Below are 19,229 nucleotides of genomic sequence, written 5' to 3' on the forward strand. Positions count from 1 at the left end.
TCCGACCGTGTAGTTGCAGTGGTAATGTTCCTTGCAGAACGAGGGCTCTTTCTCTCTCGGAGGATCCAATGATTTACTCGGGTCTCCTCAAAATGGCAAGTTCCTTGGGTGTCTTGAACTGATCGCGAAGTTTGATCCTTTCCTTGCCGCCCATATGAAGAACTTCGGGAACACTGGACGTGGCAAAACATCCTACCTCTCCTCTCAACCATTGTGGAAGAGGTTGTAGAAGCCCTATAAAAAAATCACCTGCGCGGTTGCGAGTGACAAGTACTTCTCTCTTTCAGTTGATTCTACACCTGATTCGAGTCACAGGGATCAACTTAGAGTGGTCGTTCGCAACGTTGCTAACGATGGGCCTGAAGAACATTTTTTCGGATTTTTGCCCCATAACCAGTCACAAAGGGGAAGATCTCGCGAAGAGAACGCTCGACCTCTTAGAAAATCTTGAAGTTAACTTCCAAGACTGTCGTGGCCAGTCATACGACAACGCGAGCAATATGGCTGGAAGATACTCTGGCATGGAAGAGACAAACACGGTGCTTGGACTGCACTTCTAAGTGTCGTATGCATTCCTTCTTTTCGTCTAAACTTCTCGCACAGTTTAGTCTTCTTTCAGTATGATCCAACGAACGAGACAAATCTTAATGCTGTCCATGCGTCTTCGTCTCCTGATATAGTTACTTATTACGATGACAATCTCTCCACGTGCTCCGCAAGAAAGAAAACGCCCAGGTGATATTAAACACTCCGGGGAGGCTTAGAATAAATATGGCGTGTGTTCTTTGCAGCTAAATCTAAAAATCGTCAAGTCTCAAGCATGACCAGGTGACAAAGCGGGAAAGAAAGGGGGCGGGGCGAGGGGCCCCCCTTATTTTTTTGAACCGGGCCCTCCGCACTGTTAATCCGGCCCTGCGCATACCCCTTTATGATGCCCACAAGCGTTACCGCGGATCCCGGACATGAAAGGCTCGACCAAGAACAGCTTAACTGTTAAAAAATCAGAAGGTGCAGCACGGGGGGGGTCTCAAATCACGAAATAGGCGCATGTGTACAAGTACGCGATTAGTCATATAATATGGACACATGAGTGCCCTAGGCGTTGTTGTGTACGACGGGAAAACAAAATGTGAAACAGGAACTGACCAGCGAGGCAAGAATGAATCCAGTGTCGGACCTGACGCACCTGAACCATCAGTGAGTCAACGAGAAAAGAATGTCGGTGATTCCCGAGAGGAGGCATGCATGAGTGTACAGTGCGCGGTGTTTGATGTCACTGAACGGTTACTGTATACGCTGCAGGCTGCGCAATGTGTCGATAAGATCGAGGAAACACATACCAGGCTGAAAGGATGGCGTTTTTGTATTTATTTGGGCTACCAATAACACGTGCTATATATATAGGCACTTCACTTGTTCGATGTGATGTGCGCTTAGGTTATTCGTTTAAATCATTTATAATTATAGGTCCGTAATTGAGATTTTATGCAATATTGTTTTTTTGTTTTCACTGAATGTATCCTATCTGCAGCCCTTCATTTTATTTTAAAATATATTTTCGCCAAGAAATTGCTCACATCCTTTTTTTAAACTTCCCGCATTTCGCAGGTAGTTAGAAACAGCTGCTGCGCTGAAACTTCGACAAAGCACAAACGCTAATCAAAAACACTTCATTGTGTCGGTTATTTTTTTTTTCTGGCCGTTTCCTTTTGTAGCTTACGCGTCTTTCGGCGAACGAGCTACCTGTAAAAGCCTGTGTCATCCAGCACGATGGACGACACGGGAAAAATCCTCTAAGCCGTCTTTCTCATACCTCAAACTTGCCCTGACCAAGATGGCCGCGTTTCCGATACCAATGGCAGCATTACAGTTGAGACACTCGTTATGAAAGACTTAGAGTGCGGGGAATGGAGGGCAGCGAAACTGATGTCACCGGACTCACCTGCTCGTACTTTACTTACGATTCAGGACCGAGCGCAGCCACTTTGGACGGGTTAAATAAAGTGCATATAGGAAGTGTACTTGCTGGTATCGCATATCGCCTAGTGCGTCCTGTATATTGCTCCGAAGGGCTACAAGCTGCAGATGATTGTGTTGTATTCTGTACAGTGTTTGCAATGTCTCGTATTTTCAGATATGTAGCCGGTTATTTTCTTTTTCTAATTTTTTTAATGCGTTTCCTGTTATTTTCGGGGTTTACTTTCGTTACTATGCTGCCTAATCGTGTGACATAATTTAAGGTACCTGTCGTAACGTTATTCCGGCTTGGAAATACTCATATTGTTTTCTAGAGAAAACAGAAAAAAAAAGAAAGAACCGTTCCTTTTTTTTTTTTCATTGTTGGTGAACCTTGCAACCTTGGTTAGGCAGAGTGACTCTGTCGTCCTTTCAACGCAGGCAACGCGTGTCTGAATAAACGAAAATAATGATAAAAAACAGAAAAAAAGGCGCAGCGTGACAGCGCAATGTTCAATACGTCCCCCTCTTCACTGCAGAGCGTATCAATTGAAGAATTAAATTCTGCTGTTTTACGCGGCAAAACTAACACATACATTAAACAAGGAGGCATGTCGCAATGGCGTACTCCGGATTAACTTTGAATCACCTGAGGTTATTTAGCGTGAAACCTAAAAACTTAAGAAGAACCATGACATCTAAATCTCACTTGACATCCATCTAAATGCGGCCCCTGTGGCGGGAATCGAACCCGCCACCTTGTGCTTACGAGCGCAACGCCATGGTAACCCAGGTACAGCATGTGGACGTGCCAATCGTGTGTGGTGCGCGCGACACGCTTGGAAATATGCATTCTATCCCCAGTTTCAATTAAGGACGTTGGTGTACATTCTTATGTAGCCCGAATGACTCTGGTATCTAAAAGAGCATTCGGTGAGACTTTCCATTCACCCGATCACTGTGCATGGAACAGGTCATTGGACTTATACGAACGCTTCGGTTGCGCCGCGGGAGAGAAGGCGGGTGAAACGTGCGTCGCTGTGTTGGCACCGGAAGCTATATACGGCATCCGACGCGTGACGCCCCATTGTTTTAATCCTCCCGTGTTGTCATTGTTTTCTTTACGGCTATTTGCGATGGATGGTCTCACCCACAGTGTTCACTGTTTTGTTTACGGCTGTATGCCATGGATAGATAAACGTTACACCGTTAATAGATTATTGATTCCATCGCGAATCATCGCCTAAATAATTGCTGCCCCTCACTTCGTGGACGCATATCCCCCCTTTTGTCAGCTTTGTCACAGGGACGATAATGATAACATCGCAGAGAAAGCTACTGCGCAAAGGGAAATACGTGTAGCCTTAAAAATTCGGCAGATCCCACGCACCGTGGGAGTCGATGTTATGCGCAGCATATATGACTGTGGCGTAATTTTTTTTTTTACTGAGCGAAACGTTACAAAATGACGCTAAAGATTTGTATAAATGTTATACGCACACATATATGTTGAAGAGCCGCATATGTGTTATATAACCAGTTGTTTGCAGTTGGGTAAGGCTGCCAACGCCAACATGGGTATTACCAACACCACAAGCGGTAAGCTGATGTAGTGCTTATACTTGTCCCTTATGATGGAGAACGCAAGCACGTGGAAGAGGTTCTTGACAGTTCTTTAACAAGGTCATCATCGCCGTGGTCAGTGAGCACCAGCAGGTGGTCATGACTTGTTCTTGGATTCGGTCGTGATCACGGTGACGAGGTGTCCATGTGTAGTGAAGTACGAGGTATAGTACAGCTGCTGGAAATCGTGGATGCCTCGGTCATTTCTTCGACAAATTGTCTGTCGATAGAGCCGCCGACATGTCGGAACCTGAAGTCAGCCTTCGCGTGGGTGAGGTATAGGACGTCGAGGCTGGTAGGCCTGGATAGTGCTAAGTAGACCAAGATCAGTGGATGGCACTTGCATTCGTAGATTACCTAGGCGTATGTGGCCTACGAAGCCTAGTCTACAAAGCGGCTGTCAGTGAATCTGACATAACCATCGGCCAGCGTGAGGCCATCGTCCAGCCTCCTAAGAAATGAAGAGGACACTGAGTCGTTCTGGCGGACTAAGTGCACTTTACGGTGCGATGATGTGAATATCATACGTAACTTTCGTTAATGCATTCCTCCGGGGTCTAGCAGTGCTTCAATATAGCTTGCTGAATTATAGGAGTACAAATGTAATGTTTATTAGACTGCTGTAAAAGCGGAGCCAACACTGGAACCACAGACGTTAATCTGATATGACGCCTGTATCGTAGGAGTATGATGTAGTTTGCTTTCTTGTAAAGTTAAATAGCCAGCACCACAACCACAATTGACGCTGCACCGACATTACGCCTGCGCAGGCTGTTTTTCCGAACCACTTTGTCGAGCTGGCGTGGCTCTGTGGTAGAATATCCTGATTGCCACGCAAGAATGCTTGGGTGCGATTCCTGCTGGGATCCTAATTTTCATTCTTTCTATTCCTCGGGTCAACGCTGCCGATGTCGTATTTTTTAACGCTCTCGCATTTAAGTTACCAATGTCTGTTCTCGCCGTTCCTGGGTAGATATTAACTGTCAATCACCTGTGGCGCATACCCGTACACCGCGGCCCGTGGTAAACGGGTATGTGCCACTGCCACACGTGTCTGGAGGAAAGGGTTTGACGACGTACGCGGACAGGATTTTCGAGTCAGTCATGTCATGACCCGACAGTCATAATCGTCAAATCTTCTTATTCTCCAATCCAATCTTGGTCTACACCAAGTTAAGGAGGCGATTATGAGAGCACCCAGACGTAGGCAGATAGATAGATAGATAGATAGATAGATAGATAGATAGATAGATAGATAGATAGATAGATAGATAGATAGATAGATAGATAGATAGATAGATAGATAGATAGATAGATAGATAGATAGATAGATAGATAGATAGATAGATAGATAGATAGATAGATAGATAGATAGATAGATAGATAGATAGATAGATAGATAGATAGATAGATAGATAGATAGATAGAAACGCTCAAAGTACCAAAGGTTCGCTAAGAAATGCCTCGCATTTAAAATGTCCTTCAACCTTTTGGAACATGATCAAAACCACACATTTATCAGCCAAGATAAGAGGTGCGCGAGTGAATGATTAGACAAGGGTAAAATTTTACCGGGGCTAATCTACTCTTCACCCACCCCGCCAAAATCGTTCGTTTTAGAGGACCTGGACGATCAACGACAATTCATCGCCAAGACCATCCTGGCAGTTGAAGCCAGAGGGTTCATGGACAACGGAGCCCTACCATCTCAGGGCGATACCGGACATCGCTCGAGGCAATAAACGTTTTCCTTATCTGCAGTGTAATCTTTGTTTATTTATTAATTTCGTTCTTTCGTTCTATACAGGCGTCCTTTCTCCACCTTTTGCCTTTGCTGTTATTTGCTTCTTCCATGTCCGTGCTTCCTCTCACGATTACAGTGCAGACTGGCTATTTCGGGCGACTGACAAGCCTTTAATGCCGCAGCGGTGGCCTGCAGTTGCCAATAGCGAAGAACTCCGAAACGCGGTGGTTTTCCTGGTTCAAAACTGTGGCATCTCCCAATGCGACGCATACCGGAGTCGCGGAGCGACTCATATGCGAAGGAGAAAAGAAAAAAAAAGGAAACTGTCAGGCTGATTTTCCACGAAGACCGTTGAACGCTTCAGACTCTTTACACACCGGGCGAGCACATTGCGTGAGCCAGCGGAAGTGGGCGCTCTCGACCGCCCATAAATGCCATCCGGGGGGTTTCCCCGACCATCTCGGATGGGATGAAGGAGGATGAGGTCGCCATTGTCGTCTCGGGCCTCCAACGACTCGTACCGCCGTCGGCAGGGGTCGTTGGCGCTCTCGACAAATGGTGCATGCCGCCGCGACAGACGGCCTCGTTGCTTGCGAGTGTCGCAAGAGCAGATGATGCTCATCTCTCTCTTTCTTCTTTCTTTCTCTCTCTCCTCTTCCATTACACGAGCGTGCTTACCCTCATCTCTCAATGCCCCGTCGCAACAGTTCGTCGCACTTGGCAAATGCCAGAAGAAGAGCCCGGAATCGCGCTGACGACGGCTCGTCGTCGGCGACAGTCGCGTGAACCAAGTTGTGAACTCTGGAGACCTTTGTCATAAATGTTCCGAAGAATAACTGCTCAGGCCGGTCGGTGGAAGTGGCGCATAGTGCCAAACTTTCATTCGGCCCTTTAATCCATCGTCTAAAGCAGAAACACTAAAGATCGGAAATGATTTTCTAAGCGTACCAATCTCTAGAATAAACAATATGGTTTTAGATAGACGGGCAGTATCATTAAGAAAAAGTGGGGGTCCATGGCTATCATAAAAAATCGCAAAAGATTGTTGCACGCGCATTGGAATAATTCGATACTGATACAGAAAAAAAATCTTGCTAGCATCATCGTCATCATCACCATCATTATTATGATTATTATTATTATTATTATTATTATTATTATTATTATTATTATTATTATTATTATTATTATTATTATTATTATTATTATTATTCTTAAGTTGGAGTTGTATTTTAAGAAAGCTGTAATTATTAAAATATTTTTTTTAGGTGGTGAGCTTTCTGAATGACTTGTTATTACTTCTCTGTATGTTGTTTACTTACTAGATTATACGTCTAACCCTACAGTATAAGCGAATCAAGCACATCGTCACACCAGATCCTAAAAAAAGCATAGGTTCACACAACCAAATGTTTATTTATTCCGAGGCCTCTAAGCACGACTCAGCTCATTGAGGATGCAACTGCACTCCTCGAGCAGTGATTCAGAAAGTATATGTTTACTCTCTGCCTGTATCCAAGGGTTTGTATTGAAATGTGGGCGCATAGAGTTACGCTTAATGTGCAGACGTTCTTGATAATGTTGCCACATGACCGGCAAGCCGCTGAGAAGGACCACAAATACGTGACACGAGACACTGCAGAGAAAAGACAACTGATTCACATGTTGTTGTTCCATAGAAGATTGTAAGACAACCCATGCGCAGCAATCGCTATGCCTCGGCGTCTTCTCTCGTCGTCGATAACATGACGAAGCTGTGCGAAGTATCGAGTTTCATTTGTGGTCGCCATTGCCGGTATCAGCTGCTCTCGTGAGGCCACTGACAATGCCAGTAGCAAATCAACAAGGAATTCTAACAAACAAAGTTATTCCGAACAACAGGGTTTCATCTAGTCTTCCGAAGAAACACGCGCGGTGTAGCTTCGAAGTGAGTCACTGTCGGAGGCAAATTAAATGCGAGCTCTCGTTAAAAGCGAACGAGTATGCTTGAAAATTGACTCTGATTTGACTGTTTGACTGATCTGACTGATTTTGACTGATTTGACACGTACAAAGTGAAAACGTTCTTGTTAGTCATAGTTGTAAACAACCTAAAAATTCGGGAGAGGCCCCGCCCAGACGACCTGAGCGCGGCAGCCGATCGCCTCCGCGACTAAAGAAATAGTCCCGCTCACGCACTCGGCGATGTTCTCGGAAGGCGGAGTCACCGGCCATCTGGCTCATGACGTCACTCAGGAGTGCGGGCCAATTGGTGCAGGCTTGTGTGCATGCGCCTTTGAGGAGGAAATGCTGCGGACTTCTTAAGTTGTATCCGGCTATAGACAATTTCTTAACGACTGGAAGGAAACTTGTTGCACATAATATTACCAGCTTCGTAAACAGAATTTTAAATTACTGCCCATGAGAGTTTACAGAAAGTACTGATAATACATAAGTAAAAGCCCGATAGTGTGAGCTATACTAAGCACAGTTCAAAATTTCGAGCCGTAGCAAGAACAGAGGGGCGCCACACGAGCATAAATTTCACAATTCCTATGTAAGCGTGTTCCATAAACAGACTTCGCAGACTGCACAAAGTTCATCCGTTAGCCTATCTCGACGGTTAAATTTTAGGCGCGAAGCACCTTAGGGCCTCGGCTTGTCGGCGTCTGATGTCGTCACGGTGCGTCATGCAGTCACGGTCCATCATAAAACGGGTATGTGCCACAAAAGTTGGGTAAATCCCGCTACTCGCCACCGGTCAACTAAAAATGAAGAAGGCAACAGTTAGCCCAAAAAATAGCCGACGACGTTAGTGAAGCTGGAACACCCTTCCTTACATGCTTCGCACCTCCCCAGTAAAAAATAAGTCCGTAAAATTGTTTATGCATTAATGTACTGCTGCATGCATAAGTATTTTGTAGTGTATACTTGGTTTTGAAGATGTGGTAGCTAACCAATATGTAGCTCTCATATATTCCAAAATGGCTCAGTTTGTTCTCTATATAGGACGCATAAATGGGTGTATTTTGCAGAATTAAGATATCATTTTCGATTGCTGAGTTCCAAGGCTAATACTTCAATTTAAAAGACAAATAGGATATTTATAAGTTGTTGCTGAAAGACGTAGTCCTAATAAAAAAAGAACTTTTTTTTCCGCCCAATCAATAAGTTTATCTATTACAGTGCGTATAATTAGACAGGAGCTTAGAGAGATTGTTTCCTCTTGAGGCACATGGAAAACGAAACACATGCGCGCGTCAGGTACTAAATTACCTTCACAAATCTCCGGTCAATTGCCAACAAATATAGCAATGTGCTATTCTCTATTCTGACACCTTGTGGATCGTCAACTGCCTGCAATTTCTGGGCCCTTGTGTGATTGTCACATGAATATATCGACGTCCATGACGTATATCCTTTGTGTTAAGAGAACGTTTTCTCTTTTTTTAAATAAATCTTTACGAGACGGACTATGCTGTACTCAGACAAGGGTCAAAAGAACAAGTGGGTATTCAAGTAGGACTTTTTGCTGGGCTAGTTGGTGCATGTTTAACGAAGGAATCAGGCGCAAACGAGACGAACACAAGAAGTGACATGGATATTGTTTGATTGTTTGATTGATATTTTTGATTGATATTGTTTGATTGATCAGTGACACGAACGCCTACTGAGTTGTCAGTAGGCGTTCGTCCATGTCACTTCTTGTGTTCGTCTCGTTTGCGCCTGATCCTTTTCGTTGAACAAGTGGGTAATATGTGATACACAAAAGTTCTCGCTGTACGTGGTTTGTTGAAGAGATAGCGGAAAGCCAATTTTGGAGTGCTACATCTTTATCTATAGATATAGGAAGAAGGATATTTCTCGAAGAAGTTCCTCAGGGAGAGGCCATTTTCGAGGCATAGCTGTAGGGATCTGATAAGCTTGCGTAGATACTTAGAATGTCTACGTGCGTGAAGACACGAAAAGACGGCTACATGATTCTATATAGAGCCGCTGACAACAACCGTGTGCTGTAACGCTTAGCGCTGTAAGTAAATGTTCAAATGTACTCTATAGTTCGAACGCTCAGTGTGTGCAGATGCCTGCAAACATGGCAAGATAGCGTAACGAAATGTTTGAAGTGCAAACTGAGAATCAAGGAAAAAACAAGACGAAGACAGGATAGGACGCCAGATAGCTAAGATAGCTCCCACCCCAGAACGCACACATACAAAAACACACGGACACAAAAGCGCTCGCCTAAGTCCGGCAATGTTTACTTCCCGGGCACCTAACGTCCACCATCAGTGCGTTGCGAATGTTCACACTATATGTCGAGCCAATCCTACGATAAACTTCTTCATTTTCTTTTCTTGCATCTTTAGTGGTTCAAGCGAAACATTAGACGCACGGACGAAGGAAAGAAACACGAAGACACTGTCCGCCGCGTCTAATTTTTCGCTTCAACCACTCAACATGCAAGATCACCAACTATAGTCCTGTTGCAAACCATTCTAATGTTTCTTTTCTTATTTCGTTAAATTACCCCAGGACTCAACAATCAGGAGCGATAACTGAGATGCAAGAAATGACCTCCCCGGTACTGTATACACCCGCATGCGATTACAGTCATAACATGAATACATCGTTTCGCGGCATGATACCTAAGGTCAGATACTGTTGATTAAATAATGACTAATGTCGGCGAATATTGGTGATTGTGTTGTCCTACGCTGATTAAGTGATGCATTTAGAACTGATACTCGCCCACTGCAACTCCTTTTTGTCTTCTTTTTCGTAGGACCGGCAGCGGCTGCAAACTGCCGGTCCTGCGATGCAGCGGTGCAGCCAGTAGTGGCTGCACCGCTACTTCCGGAACAATTCTTCAACTTCCGGTGAAAACGTACCCTTGTAGGAGTACTGACACGATTTTGAGACATGGCAAAAGAGACGTTTTTCAAATTTCCTTGGTATGCAGTGTCAACGTTCTCCACACACCAGAGTCAGACAACACGTATTTTACTTTGATTTTAAAGTTTTCGTCCCTAAACATCTGCAAGCCAGTCCCACTGCGATGGACATTATCCCGACTAGTCAACACCGTTCCCCTGAGTTTGCGAGCTCTGCGTCCTGCATGCAGCCTAAATCGCAGAAATCACTGTCGGGGTCACCGGACAATTCACTCATCGTTGTTTACGTGCCCACGAGCAGATGAAAGATCTGGCGCTAGTACGTCGCGAGTTGATGTGTCACCGTGACGTCGCACTGCTATGGCACGCCACTGAGAAGCCGCTCCCTCGATATCGAGACCGAAAGTGTCTTTTTAAGGTAGCGGCAATAACAATATATTCGATGCATCCCCAGGCACCACAACGCTCGTTTTAGGTTTCTCGACACCAGTATTTTTATTTAGAGCAACAATCCGAAAAATTTTAAAATTTGTGTCAGTACCCCTTTAACCCGCCACGGTGGTCTAGTGGTTATGGTGCTCGACTGCTGACCCGAAGGTCGCGGGATCGAATCCCGGCCACGGCGGCGGCATTTTCCATGGAGGCGGAAATGCTTGAGGCCCGTGTACTTAAATTTAGGCGCACGCAGGTGGGCGAAATTTCCGGAGCCGTCCACCACGCGGCGTCACTCATAATCATATCGCGGTTTTGAGACGTTAAACCCGAACAATTATTATTATTAAAGCGTACCCTTAGAAGCGTGTAACGCGAGAGTCTCTTTTATTATTTATTTTTTTTTTCACGACAAGCTGCTTCAGGCGGCTCTGTTCAAGTCACCGCGGCGTCGCGTTTCTGCTGTGTCTGCAGACACTCCGGTGCGGTGTTCCGACGACGGCTTTCACCGCGGAAAGTGGAAGCCGCGATCGCCCGCATGATTTGGCGAGCGCGTTTCCTTTGCTCTATGCGCGCGGACTACGTATACAGCCATTGTAACACAGGAGAGATACCGCTGTCAGCGTGATCACGTCTCTGCCCGCCAGTGTATCGCGTAGCCGTGGGTTCATCGTTCGCCTCAAAGCGAAAGGACGTTGGCCTATCCGCCCCTGTCGCTATGCGCATGGACTCGGTGACCGCATCTTCTGTGTCGTGCAGTCGGCGTCTCGAGATTGCGGACCGTGAAATCAGCGAAAAAGCTGACTATTTTCGTCGCCATTGCAGTCAGGCATTTCGTTTTCTATCATTTACACATCAGTACACCAGCAACAAAGTGTAGCGCGGCTTCTACTGGCATTGAAGTGGTCTGAATTTCATCGTTTCTTCAGATACCATATGTTATGAATGCGGCAGGCCATATACTACTGCCGTAATAACTGCTTATGAGTGAGATATTGTAGAGCCGTTGCTCATTTGCACTGATGATGACACGTGTTTCACGAGCGGTGCATGGGGCACAATCGAAAGTATGACATCAGGCGTAGCACGGCACATGTTGTGACATCATGGTCCGTCAACGTTATTTTTTGTTATCTGTAGACAGCGCATGCGTATTAAGCGTGCAGTGGCATCAGTAAAGACTACTTTTCTGCAGGAATGTTAATGAACCTCAGAAGAACAGTTTTGCAGAAGGCTTGCTTGGTAATTTCAGTAAGATTATAGCAGGCTTTCGAAAAAAAAAACAAAATAAGAGCACGTTTTCGGTAGAAATTAATTATTCGTATTTTTATACATTTTTCTCGCGGGCACTTCCACTTTGCGATCACAGCGCCATCTATCGCCAGGGACTTGGTGTGTGCGCTTTTTCGAGGTACTGCCGTCATCGTTCTACCTATGATAAAGCAGAGGATAAGTTGAGCGTCAAAGCTTTCGATATGTTACACACGCGCAAAGTGTTCTTATTGTATCGCTTGTTTTTAACTCTTTGAAGGGGCCGTTAAGGCCACGACAACAACAACAACAAGGGGGCTCTTGCGATGTCGCTGCACTTGGTGTACTATAGTCCTCGATAGGTGCCGTGCACGAGATCAGCGCGCCATATTTGACAACGAATAACATCCCCTGTGAGTTCCTTGGCTTCGTATGATTAGATCGAACGAAAATATGGGCCCCCTTCTAAAGCTTCGTATTCTCTCTTTCTATCATATTTTGCTACACATTGTGCGTAGGAGAGGTTGTCATCATATGCAAACAGCACATAGCAAAGTTCCAAGCAAACAAACGATAAAAGAAGGCAGAAGCAGTACATGGTCTTAGTTACAACGTTTAATTCAGTCCTCCACTCCGGCGAAAACGTCGCCGAACCCTCAAGGCTCATCGTCCATGACTTCGGTCCGGCAACGATATCCACGCACCGAGCAGGAACGGAGCCGTTTCAGAAGTCTATGCTCCTGACCTTGGCTCTCCTTTTGTCTACGCTCATTTACCCGCATTAGGGTGGAGGGCTCACACACGGGCCTACCATATGGGCCCTAGCTGACGGCCACCGGACTCGTGCGAGGATGAGGAGACGGGCCCCTGTTTCTGGGAACGAGATGAGCGACCGTGCCCAAGGTCGCGCCACATGGCCCCCTCCGCTGTCACCACTCCGTCCCTTCGTCGTACGCACTCTTCTCCTCCTCCTCCCATGACAACCAACACCCCGACGACGACACCAGCACTGGCCGAGACACGCACGGCCTCCCTCTTCCAGAACGGGGTAGCAGAAGTGGCGCTTTATTGCTTGTTTCTGTTTCTTTTTTTTCGAATGGCTTCATTTCGCGTGTCCGACGCGGCCGCGCCTGGGTGCACTCTGGAGTATCTGAGCCGCCATCGGCGGGTGCAGAAAAGAATGATGAGCGCGCTGCTGACCCGCACGGCACGCCAGCAGATTTGCGTCGTCGCCTTTAACTTCTCAAGCGCTTATTGTAAGGACCGAGTGGTGGTTCGTCACGTTTGCAAGTGCGTGGCTCAACGGAACAGGCGACAAGAGAGTACGCACGAATAAGTTTCAATAAACGTTTATGGGGACAAGGGATTCTAGGGACGATCACGGAGAACAAGCACAGAGATAAACACACATCAATTAATGTGAAAGTCCTAACCGCGGAATGTCCGATCAAGCTGGGTTACAAAAAAAAAAACATCTCACGACTTGTAGATGTCATCTCGCGGATGGTCAGTCCACGTGCGGCGACGAGTCTCGTCAAAGGCGAGCCGAAGCACGCAGGTGACACATCCCGTGTGCTTCACAGCAGGAAGACAAGGCCTCCGTAAGGCCTCCCGTTTGATCACGGCCTTGCGCCGTCCCAGGTGGCGACGGTGTTCAGGAACTCGTGACGCCTGCCCGCCGACCCAGCAGGAGCCGCGCCCTGTACCGGTAGCCTCAGGCAGGTAGCTCGGCTCCCCAGGTCTCACCGAGAACAGGCAGGAGGAGCTCCCCGGACAGCGCCCTGGTCCGGCACGTCCTCGCTGGAGCCACCGCCACGCCCACAACACCAGGCAAGCACCAGTCCTCGCTGAGCACGGCCACGACAAACTTCTGGGACAGCGCCCTGGTCCGGCGTGTCCTTCGGCTTGCTTCGTTCAGCCCTCTGCGCGTTCCTCTGCGTTCCTCTCGCGTTCCTCTGCGTGTTCCTCAGCCCTCTGCGCGTTCCACACGCGCCTCTCTCTCTTCTTTTTCGTCTTCTTTTCTCTTGTGCCGCCGCCGCGCGTGCCACATGTCCCTGGCTCGCCTTCATGTCGCCGTCGTCTTCATTCTCATAAGTCCGCACAAACATATCGAAATTCCACCAAAAGTTCACAAACACATAAATTCCTTCCACAAATTCCCTCCATTCACTACAATTATACTATCTGTTCTCGTGCTATTCCTGTCATTATCTTTCATTTCTTGCTTCTATCGTTGTCATTGTCCGTGCGCTTCCTCTTCAGACTTTCTTTCTTTCTTTCTTTCTTTCTTTCTTTCTTTCTTTCTTTCTTTCTTTCTTTCTTTCTTTCTTTCTTTCTTTCTTTCTTTCTTTCTTATTACATTTGCACAGGAGTGATTGGCATCACGTGGGATGCCCGTTACTGTTTATTTGATAGGCTAATTGAGCATAGCAATGATAGCCCGGTTTGAAACAAAGAAGCAAATGCACGAACAAACAAGAAAAGAAAAACAAGTCTGAAGCGCACTAACAACTAGTTCGTATAAACTTCCTTCCTCACTTTATGAAATGTAACTTCTAAACGAATGCCAAAAGCAAGGGGAGAGGGTTTCTGCAATAGAGGCCCCTGCTTCTCCGAAGTCGAGTGCTAGTAGCATGTAACATTAAGTGCGGATGGTTCTTGTACAGCTAGTGTGTTCATGTGCTTCTCCCTGTGATCAGTGGCAGTTATGACGCAGTCGTCACGGTAATCACGCAGTCATCACACCGGATCAGCAGTCACCACGTGGAAGAGTGATTCGGAATGCATTTCCGATGCACCTCACACCGCGCGGGCAAAGCAGGCCGCCTTGTGTTTCGTGTAACGCTTAAACGGCACGTAAAAACTTAGTGCATTTCCGACTTGATGAAAGCCTACTTACCCTTTCCTGCCAACTGCAAGTTCCAACTTCGGTTTTAGGCCACATTGTAAGTACGCCGGAAATACGTTGCATCTGGTTTCGCTTTCGTGTCTGCTACTCCCTGAATTTGGAGCACGGTGTTACGTATCTCTCGGTACACATCAGGGGCGGCGCCAGTGGGGGGTTTGGGGGGGCTCCAGCCCCCCCCAAAATTTCCGCCTGCCCCCCCTTTGCCCCCCCCCCCCAAGAGCAAGCATAGTCAAAATACAATGCACATGTTCCCAGCCTCTCTGCCCCCCCTGAAGGAACCCACTTGTCGTGGGTGCCCCCCCAGTAAAAAGATCCTGGCGCCGCCCCTGGTACACATCTTCTAATGCGGTTGTTTAGCCCTAGCGTCTTGCGTTCCTGTGAAGGACATACAGCGAATAAATGAAGAAAAGAACACGAGTATAAAATAACCCAAGTAACTGTCGTTTCCAGTGCACGTCTAAAGGCTTATCTCTGCAAGTCTTTTCCCATCTCGCTAGTATTTTAAGCCAGCACTTCAGATATCATGTGGTAGCGCCCTGTCTTTGCAGCGTTTGTTCTCGCACCCGTTGCGGTTGTACTTCCTGCTGTCTGCACTCCATTGTTCAGGGAGCTGCCGTATCTCCAAACAGCCTTCTGCAGGGAAGTTACAAGGCGCGGTACCATGACTTTGCAAGCTTTCTTTTTTTTCTACGTCTAGCAAAAATATCCGAAGGTGTTGAAGGACGGAGATAAAGTGATAACAAATAAGGCTCTGTTATATCTTTCGCGTTGTTGTGCACTTCTTTGTCTTTTTCCTTGTGTGTGTGAGAGAGAGAGAGAAAGTGAGAGAGAGTGAGTGAGTGAGTGAGTGAGTGAGTGAGTGTGTGTGTGTGTGTGTGTGTGTGTGTGTGTGTGTGTGTGTGTGTGTGTGTGTGTGTGTGTGTGTGTGTGTGTGTGTGTGTGTGTGTGTGTGTGTGTGTGTGTGTGTGTGTGTGTTCACCGACACTCTATCGCTCGAACATATTGGCACACGCACGCATGCACACGAGTAAAAACACATAATAGCTGCAAACACATGAACTCAAAGTGAATTGTTTTTTATTGACCTGCAGAGAGAACAAAGGAAATCTAAATGAATATCGACGGAGAGGCAATTGCATATCATGGCAGCTGAATATATGTATGTGTATTCTATCTATCTATCTATCTATCTATCTATCTATCTATCTATCTATCTATCTATCTATCTATCTATCTATCTATCTATCTATCTATCTATCTATCTATCTATCTATCTATCTATCTATCTATCTATCTATCTATCTATCTATCTATCTCCTAACCATGAAGAAAGTCAAGCGGGTACAAGCAAATAACTGCGCACCTCCCTCGGAGCAATTTCCTCCTGTCAACTCCTTCTCACACCGCTTGATTTTATCCTTGCGTAGCCGACGATGGATTGAACCCGCCCACAGATGGGATTACCTCCTTCCCTCCTCCACACCTCAAATTTCTATAGCCACCTGCCGTGCCCTCCAATCTCGAACGGTCCGCAGGCCTCAGACGCATTCAGACGTTTTCATCAGAACCAACGCGGAAGGAGCAGGGCTGAGCTCAAACTTAACGTCACTATAGATTTCATTCGTTGTTCTTGAGTGGACACCGCGGCCAGCGCGCAGACGCCTTCTCCATTAAAAGGGACGGGCGCGCGCGCAAGTTGTTTGCCAGGCAAGGCTCGGCATGCTTTGGTCGTTCGGACTCTCTCGGCAATCCTAGTCCCAGACGGGACGTCCCGCCGTGGAATGGCGAAACGGGCCGCACCTCGGTAGAACGCCTCGCAAACGTGAGCGTCTTTGTCAGTTCGAGGCCGCGCCTGGTGGAGCGCCGCCGACTGGTGCACGTCCGAACTGTCTGCGTTGGATTAGCGAGCCACGGCCTTCGTGATGAGTGGCAGCGCGCCCGGACGGCCGTGAATGGGCTTCTTCTAAGAGTCCGGACGAAACCGGCTCAATCTGCTCCGTTTCTTGTTTTTAATTTTACGAAACAGACCCTGTTGACTCTACCGGGACAGCCGGCCATGCGGAGATTCGGCCTTTCGGGCCGTGCCAGCCGGTCAGAACGGACCGGTTTTCTAGCTTTTGAAAACACGAAAGCAAAGTTGACGTTTTCTCTAAACGCTGTTATTTTTTTTCTGCGCTTATTCTCACCGCCGTTTCATCATGACGTGACCTCTTCCGCGTTTGTACACCCGCATTCAAGCGGCTGCGCGCCTTGATGCACCGTCGCGGAAGGACGATCTTGGGACGAAGCCTAGTGTGGATGTCTTGCATTGCGAGTGAGAAGCGCTTCGGCAGTATGTACTGCAGCAGGGCTTGATTCCATTATTGTGGTGTCAGATTTGGCATTCCATATGGTAAAAGGCGTGCGGTATATAAGGTGTGACTTCGTTAACAAACAAACAAGCAAGCGCACAAATAAGCCAACCAGTGAATAGCTAACAACTTTCCGCAGCCAAAACTTAAGAAGCTTGAACAGCGATGAGACATTTCCGCAATTCAAGCTCGCTGCTTCACAAACGCCGCTCAGATGACGTCAGTATAACAGTCGCCGTGTAACTTCCCTGCTGTTCTCAGCAAGCCTAAAAATCTCAAACCGGCGTGTACAATCTACTTGGAAACATATAGTTGACCCTGCTGATATCTTTCTTTTTTTAACCAGGAAATGTTTTATGCCGGACTCCACCGAAAATTGGCGACCGTAATCTCCGTCACGGAAATGACGTCAGCAAAGGAGTACACTGGTTTTTATTTTACTTCCATGCCAAGTGGTCGAAATTCTAAAAAAAAAACATTCCGTCGTACCTGTCGTAAGATGACTGAGGTGTGGCTTCACTTCCGGGACGTAATTTCCACCACAACAATTTTTTTTTAAAACCTCGTTGTACCTGCGCCATTTCAGCCATCGGATGCGACGCCGCGGAAGCTGTTCAAGAAGTTCGTACAGCAAAATGTAACACTGCGCACGTCTCGTAATGAGCTTTCGTCGTTGCAAATGCTAGCGCGAGCCGAGCACGAGACTGCGCATGAGGCGTCGCGACGGGCTGCAAATGAAAAAAAAAATCACAGCATATCCACGGAGTGAATGATGATGAGTGGGCGAAGCTGCGGAGGTTCATCGGTAAACCGTGAATCTTCCGTGAATTCTGCCCAGTACATCATCACCGACGTGAGATCGGTCGCGTTTATACTAAAGGTTCGATGAGTTATGACGACTTGCAGCTCACTTTAATTTTACATGTACGCTGTGAATTTTCATTGTTTAGAAAACCATTGCTTTAGAAAACATCTGGCGTCTTTCGTTAAGCAGCTGGCGTCTTTTCGTTTTGCTTTAGAAACATCTGGCGTCTTTTCGTTTTGCTTTTAGAAAACATCTGGCGTCTTTCGTTGGTTTATTTCATCAATCAACGGCATTTTGAACAAAACTTTTATTGCTTAATCAGGCACAGGAGAAATCTCACCAGGCACTACCTTGGAGGTAAACAATGGCTGCTAATGGGAATGAGAGACAGAAGAAGTCGGCTTTTAGCTAACACTTACACTTCTACTAACGTTTCCTACTGGAACATGCCAATGGCTGCTAATGGGGAATGAGAGACAGAACAATTCGGCTTTTATTTAACGCGCACGCTGCGAATTTTTTATTGTTCAACAACGCACAGGAGAAATATCCCACCGGCACCACCTTAGAGGTCATGATCTGGCACTAGCGTTACGACTGGTTACGCACTACGAGGGACGAACGGGTGCCGCTTTAAGGAGCTTCGCCCCTAAAAAAGAAAACGAAAGCAAGGAGCATGGCCACTACATAAAAAAAAAATCAGGTTCTGAGCGATAAAAACGTTGAACTATTTCTTGTTGCGAATGCATCTACTGCAGTAAGTTTTGCTAGCCACCACAGCACAGCGCCTGATGTATGAAACGGAGTATACATGTGGTCGACTATGGGATATGAGTAAGCTGTCCGTCGACACTATACAGGCACGCAAACACCGCGGAACATGTGCGTGTTCAGATACACAGGAACGACAGAATACTACTAGTACCACCCACTCTATTACGACAAAGCATAGCGAAGTCAAAACGCATGGCCTCTTTCAGATGCTACTCTATAAACACCCTTCAGAAATGTGACGGGTATTGATTCTGTGAACATTTCGTGTCCAATGATAATTCCGTTTGATTGATATCAATCTATCTTGGGGCGTTTTGACTGCTGCCTACGAATATTATCTGAGGCTCTGTAATGTTCCAGACAGGTAGAGAATAAATTTATGATCGAGTCGTAAATTTTGACAATCTCAGCAAACTACGTGGTACAAGCACCCTGCTCCGGACACATCAGATGCGTGTTTAACTCAAGGAGGATTTAAAAAAAAAGCATTTTTTAATCATCCTTGGTTTACCTC

The sequence above is a fragment of the Rhipicephalus sanguineus genome, unplaced genomic scaffold (assembly GCF_013339695.2).
Source record: "Rhipicephalus sanguineus isolate Rsan-2018 unplaced genomic scaffold, BIME_Rsan_1.4 Seq835, whole genome shotgun sequence".
NCBI lineage: Eukaryota > Metazoa > Arthropoda > Arachnida > Ixodida > Ixodidae > Rhipicephalus > Rhipicephalus sanguineus.